Consider the following 7814-nt stretch of genomic DNA (forward strand, 5'->3'; position numbering starts at 1 on the left):
GGTTTTAGGTGTAACTAACCAAAATCAAAATCAAATAGCATCCTCCTGGGTTGTCTTTTACTGTGTTTTAGGAAGAATTGCATTTCCAGGGCCGAATTGTGTGTGTGGGTCTGGTGGTGTGAGGAGGTTGTGAATACGATGAATGGGTAAGTGAAGTAGAGGGTTCGATGGTGTGGGTGGATTTAAATCCATAGTGTTCAATCTCCGACAAGGTAAAATGCTTCTCCGGTCAAACAATTTTTAGTTCTTTTGTCACATAGAGAGAGAAGCACCGGAAGAATCTAAGCTCGTCTTTTGTTCATTACCAGTTAACTCATGTTATTGAAGAAGAACTTATGAAGGTATGAGTTTAACTGGGTTTAAAGAAAGGTGTATAGGATGAGAGAGAGAGAGAGAGAGAGAGAGAGAGAGATAGATGTCCTTTATTATTTTTTTAATTGTTAAAATAAATAAATAAACATTAAATTTTAAAAAAAAATGAAAGAAAAATGAAAAATAAATACCCCAAGGGTATTATAGTCATTTCAATTTTCGGAGGGACTATTTTTACATACAAACCACTCCAAAAGGACCATGAATCTAAAAAACTCGGGGTTTGGACCAAAACCCCAAAAATTTGCATACCACAGGGACCATTTTTGCATTTTTGTCTTTTCTTTAAAATGACTACTTGCACATCTCCATACGATTTTTCTACAATTTATGGTGTTTTTTACAAAACTGCCTATCATTTCAAACACCAATCCGGACCAGTCTGTGATTATGGACTATTTCACCCAAGTTGGAGGTTATTAAAAATCATGATAAAAATTATGAGTAAACTAGATACATTTTGAGAACTCTCAGAATTTACGGATTTAGTTTTCGACTTTATATGATTTTTCTATGACTTTTCTAAAACAGCGCAGGAAGGTTAAATTTAGTTAACAGCATATAAATTTCATAACACTTTGTATTATGTTGAGCAAAGTGTATAACAATAAGTTCTAAATATTGAATGTGCTTCCTTGATAGTTTATCATCATAAACTGAAACTTAGTCATTCATAATAAGATTATTCATTCATTTAGAACACGTATATTAAGCTATAACAAGCATAGTTTATGGATTCATAGCACAAATGCGTTTCATAAAAGAGTTCTTATACATTACAAACGTTTTGGATAAACTATAATAGGTATAATTTATATATCATTTACTTCTCAAACTTTTTACCAAAGGTTTTCAGTTTAGATCACGTAAATCTGTTAATGAATAAATTTGTGAGTCATTCGCTTCGGGTTATTTCCAAAGTAACCAAATCAAAAAGTCCTGTAAATTGTAACCAGAGTCTCTTGTAGGGAGAACGTGATAGCTGTGTATAGATCTATATTGGGTTTGACAAACCCACACCAGAGCTGCTTGGAACAGCTAGACCGACAGGTCTGTGGTGACAAGTGTCATTTCAGTTTCGCGACGCCTGAAGAACGTCGCAATTACGAGGCCGTCTAAGTCAACTATGGTTATGATAGCTCACATGTGGTATTAACAAATCATAAGATTTACGGGTTCTAACTATAAAATAGCGAGTTATGTCTATTTAGCTCACTGAAATTACTTTAAGTATGGAAAAATACTTGTACGTCTTCATATTAAAAAGGGTTTTATGTTCATTTAAAATCACTTTTTATATCAACTACAAATATCGCTGTATATTTTCAGTCTTAGTATTTAAGACTACACACCATTCATTACGAGAGTTTTTCTCAAATCAGAAAGGGTTTTACGCCAATTTGAAACCACTTTTATATCTTTAAGTATGACAAATACTTGTTCGATTTCGGTCCTGGTATTTAGGACCACATAACTTATGTAAGGAAAATATTGGATTTTTCTTGGTAACATACATCTCTTTACAAAGATCGATTTTCAAAATCTTACCGTCAAAAGCTTATGAACTCACCAACCTTTGTGTTGACACTTTTCAAAACTACTTGTATTCTCAGGAATTCAGTGAAACAGGAAATCAACTACGTTTTGAGGATGGGACGATAAATCGTCAAACAGTTCATTTTGTATCATAATGTAATTGATTTGAATCATGTAAACATATACTTTGGTGTAACTTTTTTTTCAATTATATTTATGATGGTTGTATTTACTTTGAGCACTATTATACTCGTTGTTGTGATACTCTACATGAAGTCCTCCACCCCCGGACGTTTCCATCATCCTTGGTTCGGGGGTGTGACATGGTGTACAAAGTAGGAGTATGAGTATCAGAAAAGGCCATAAGATGCAAGTCGTTCCTACTACGGTACCTTTATACTGGGAAAGGTTTCAATCTCCGGCCTAGAGAGATTTGAGAACAGTTCGGAACACCGCAACCATTTGGAGAAGACGGAGCGTCCCGAAGACTCGTCTTTACTTTTGTTCATATTAAATATGTAAAACACTTGTACAACTTTACTTTCAAACAGATGTAAACAATATTATGTAATGTAATGTTTTGTTATTACTGCTTTACTATGTACATTGGATTTGATACTCAACGTGGAGTCAACCCCAGAAATGTTTCCGCCTTTGGTTTTCGGGGTGTGACAAAACTGCTTCATCTAACAAAAGGTTTTCCAATATCGCTTTCAAATTTTGTTCAAGTATGAATTTCTCTTTTAGATTATCATAAGTATTCGAAAGGTTTTCCGAAGTTTTTTTTTCAAAGTATGTTACTAAAGAGACATCCATTCGAAATTACTTATCAAAGGTTTTCTTCACTTAAACTGTTTTATAAAAATCATTTTCAAAGCTGTTTATGAAAGGTTTTTCAAAGGATTCCAAAGGTTTTCCAAACTTGTTTTACAAAATGACATTAAGTTGTAAATTCTTATGTATAAAGGTTTTCCAAAGGTTTCATCAAAGTTTCTTCTATGCTTTTATTTTGTTAAATGCATGCCTATATTTGTATAGTTATATAAATAATGTTTAAAAGACTTAGGAAGGCTAGTTCGCCCTATTTCTTTTTCCTCGTTGGGATGTGGTTTGGTGGGTATCGGTTATCTGTCCGAAGGTCGTTTAAACATTAATTATATATCATGTGTACATATATGGACATAAAGGCTCCCATCGACTAGTTCATTTCCCTTGGGTAGCAAGGGCACCCTTCCATTCATCTTTCATAGACCAGAAACACTAGTAACTATTATAGGAATAGTTAAGAGGTTCTATTTACTCTCTCTAGTACGGAGAATCCCAAAGGAGTCAGTTCATTCGTGAGTCTATATCATTATTCCAATACTTATAATAGAATTCAAAATACGAGATACATATTCAGGACACAGATTCCACCGTTGTCAAGTTGGTAACCAGAGTCTCCTGGAGGGAGAGCGGGCGTTGTGTGTATAGATCTATATGGGACTGACACTCCCACACCCTGACTGCTAGCTACAGTCCCCAGCCAACCAAGCCAAGGGGTGACAAATGTCACATTCATTCCGACGCTTGCAGGGCGTCAAGTATTCGATTGTCAATCAGTATGGTTACGAGAATCTCTATGTTTACCTTATAATTCATGGCCTTAAGGTAACAAGTATTAACATGGTATTTTTAAACCAACCCACTTAGGATTACCGGATGTTTTAGACTTTGCTAGCTGTGTCGTTCATACGATACTGTTTGGAGTCTGTATTTCTTCGTTTTAGACTTTGCTAGCTGTGTCGTTCATTCGATACTATCTGGAGTCTGTATTTCTTTGTTTTAGACTTTTCTAGCTGTGTCGTTCGTTTAATACTGTCTGGAGTCTGTATTTCCTTTTGGTTAGACTGAGCCAGGCGTATCATTCATTCGATACTCTCCTGGAGTCTATGATTTCTTTTGCCTTAGTCAGCAGCATTACTGCTGAGGCATATGTTATTTTTCCCCTAGCATTTTATTAGTGATATTCTCATATTTTCTTTAAAGTCAATACTATATTTTGGTAATGATAGTATTTTGGGGAAAATCACTTCTTAAAACATAAGTCTGTCGGGTCTTGGTAGAAGACTGCTTTTATTTTGAAAATATAGGATTTTGTGGAAAGGACGTTAACACACCGTAGATTTGTCACACCCCAAAACCGGAACGGCGGAAACGTTCTGGGGTGGATGATGTCATGTCAAGTATCAAATGAAAGGTACGGCTAGTAAGGTTCAGTCTAACAAAGAGAGACACAGACCCCAGACGGTACCAAATGAAAGGTACGGCTAGTAAGGTCTAAAAACAAAGGATACAGACCCCAGGCAGTATCAAATGAAAGATACAGATAGTAAGGTCTAAAAAGTGAATACAGACCCCATACAATATCAAATGAAAGATACAACTAGCAAGGTCTAAAAATAGTGAATACAGACCCCAAACAGTATCAAATGAAAGATACAGCTAGCAAGGTCTAAAAATAGTGTGACTCTGAGAGTGGGTTTCCAGCATACAGTGTAAATTGCTGGTGAAATACCGTTACCTTAAGGCCATGAATTATAAGGTAACCTGGGATACTCGTAACCATACTAACCGACACTAGAGTACCTGACGCCCTGCAAGCGTCTATGAAATGTGACATTTGTCACCCCTTGGCTTGGTAGGTCGTGGACTGTAGCTAGCAGTCAGGGTGCGGGGGTGTCAATCCCGTATAGATCTATACACACAATGTCCGCTCTCCCTACAGGAGACTCTGGTTACCAACTAGACGATGGAGAAGGCCGTGTCCCGAAGATGCATCCCAAATAGTGGGTAGTGGTTTTCCAATATAAGTGTTGAATTAGAGCTAGAGACTCATAACTCAACTGACTAGAGTAAACCTATATGGCTATGCTTGTATACATAATATATAACTAATGAATCAAACGACCTTCGAATGGACATCCGATCCCACCAGACCACATCTCAACGAAGAAAAGGAAATAGGGCGGACAAGCCTTCCTAAGTCCTTCAATCATTACTTATATGCATCTATACAAGCACAGACATACATCTAACTACGTTTGAGTGTGTAACAAGTGGAAACATATCGTGAAGTATAACCAAATCGTGTGGAATAACCGAATCGTGAAGTATAAGTGTACAGTGTGGAATAACCGAATCGTGAAGTATAAGTGTACAATGTGGAATAACCGAATCGTGAGGTATAAGCGTTACCAAATATAAGTGTATCACGAATTAGAAGCGACAACAAGTGAAGTAAGAGCGTCTAATAGGCATAAGCGACAACAAGTATAAGCGAAATAGAGGCAATAACAAGTATAAACGCATCACGAAGTGAAAGCGTTATCAAGTAGGAGTTTAAACTATGAGGGAGTATCAAAACATGGAAGAAAACCTTTATACTTGAGAAAATCACAACTTGGTGTTCTTTGGTAAAATAAGTTTGAAAACCTTTAGAAATTCTTTGGAAACTTTTCATAAACCAGTTTAAAATGAACTTTGATAAAACAGTATAAGTAAGAGTTTTGAACAAGTGAAAGCATTTTAGAAAGCCATTTATAGTATCCTACTTGGTAAAACAGTTTACAGTGTGGTAAATCCTTGTGCATGCGGGTTATCAATCACATGTGATTGATATGATAACTGGCATGTTTAACTTGTATCCCCCCCTATAAAACATGTAAAAACATTTAAAAGGTTCATTCAGGGGTATGAACTCACCTGGTGTAAGTGGATCCGAAGAAGGTGCCGGTTGGGTGCTCGATGTCAAGTAAAGACTTGGACACACTTAGTGTCCTATTAACATATGATAACATATGTTTACATACAATTAGTATATATAATACCAATTAAACAAGTATACGCATCCTAAAGTGCGGAAAACACTTTGATTAAGTGTTTGGGGCGTCCCGGGTAACATTTAAGGGCTCAAATAGCTTAGGAATGGAGTTTACTCTTCAAGAGTAAGCTCTATACATAGAGTTCACGGCCATGGGACACTCCCCATGAGTTTACGGCCGTAAACTCATGGTGAGGGTCTTCTAGGATGCTTAAAGGTCTTGTCTCAATTGTGGAATTTTTCTAGGTCCAAATATAAAAGGTATGAATGGGTTTGAGGCACTTGAATGGACCAAATGGGAGTTTATGGCCCCAACCAAGGGAGTTTACGGCCGTAAACTCCTATGGGCACATTTCTTGGGTGTTTTAAGGGCCTAAGTGATAGAGAATAAATCCTATGTAATTTTCCAAGTCAAATGAAGGAGTTTGGGCACCATTTGGGCACCTAATGGGAGTTTACGGCCCATGAACCACCCTTATGGGAGTTCACGGCCGTGAACTCCTATCTCTTTGGTTTTATTGAAGTTTAAGGCCCTTGGTTCAATTCTAGTGATTTATAATGAAGTATGAGGCCATTTGGGGGGATTAAAACCATCATTTGACATGGTTTGGAGGTGTTTATGGCCTAGGCATGTGCTTGGGCCGTAAACTCCTTTTTACCCCTCAAATCTATGTGTTTAATTGTTCTAAACCCGAAATAGCATGTCCCTAATTTATGTCTTAAGCCTAAGGGTGGTTTGGGAGTGATTTTGGGGCATTTTTAGAAGGACTAGAGGTGTTTACGGACTAAGCATGTGCTTGGGCCGTAAACTCTCTTTTATGCCCTAAAACGGATTGTTTTATGCTTCAAACACTCCTAGGATAAATCCTTAATTGGTTCCTAGGCTCAAAGGGACAAATTTGGGTCATTTTGGCATCATTTAAGGGGTTTACGGCCTAAGGAGGCTCTTAGGCCGTAAACTCCATTCTAACACCTTCTAAGGTCGATTTTTGGGGTATAATCACAAGCCAAGATGTTTAGAATAAGTTAGGGTAAGGAGACTCACGTTTTGGAGGTGGAAATTCGCGGTTTTGAGTCGAATACGGGCTTTATGAGAGAGAGTATAGAGAGTGAATGAAAAGGGGTGGAATGAAATCCATTCCACCTTATATATGGGTTGGAGTTGGAGCTCAGTGGGATTCTACCCGATACTGCCGTTATACGGGGCTTTTGGTCGCACCCGATTTAGTGGTCGTAATAATAAAAACTAACTTTTTTCCGAATTACTATGGAAATGTAATTTAAGTGTTTTTATTTACTTAATTACGACTATAACGACATAAAACATAAATAAATAAAACATTTAATTATTTGACGACCTCTTATTAACGGAACTTTTATACAGTGGAATATTCCGTTAACGGAAATGGGGTAATGTAACGGAATAAACTTTGGGTTGTCACATCATCCCCCCGTTAGAGGGAATTTCATCCCGAAATTCAGGTCTAGGCAAGGAAGTATGCATGAGTAACCGAGTAGAGGTAGGAGGGTACTTCCTATTTTGCTTGTCCTCGCATTACCAAGTGAACGCTGGTCTGTGTTTGTCATTCCAACAAACCTTCACCTACGGGACGCGGATTTCGTCTCATGTAGTTAGCGAGTTCCGACTGGTGTATCTATGAGGTCAGGGTTCTCAATGGTTTCTATCAAGATGTGTGGGATACGAAGAGTGACGTCGGGTAAACAAATATCAAGTCTAAGGAGTAGATCGATCGGGTATGAAACTTGTGGAATATCCGGAAGTAGTATTGGTCTGAAAATGGTTGGACCAAATCTCCGTAAAGGATCTCGGATGGTCCAAAGCTCTCGGAAGGGTAGAGCTTTCCAGTACTTAGAACATAGTGTACTTCTATGGCAAGATCATCACTAGCGTGATCGCCATTCCGAAGTTCCTAACGTTCTCTCTCATACTGGTAGTGTAATCCCTCAGGTTGGTTCTTAGGAAGCTCGGGTTGTCTTTGGTTTCGCGTTACCTATCAATTGGCTTTTAGAGGCTTTCTAGGTC

The sequence above is a fragment of the Lactuca sativa genome, chromosome 4 (assembly GCF_002870075.4).
Source record: "Lactuca sativa cultivar Salinas chromosome 4, Lsat_Salinas_v11, whole genome shotgun sequence".
NCBI classification, from domain to species: domain Eukaryota; kingdom Viridiplantae; phylum Streptophyta; class Magnoliopsida; order Asterales; family Asteraceae; genus Lactuca; species Lactuca sativa.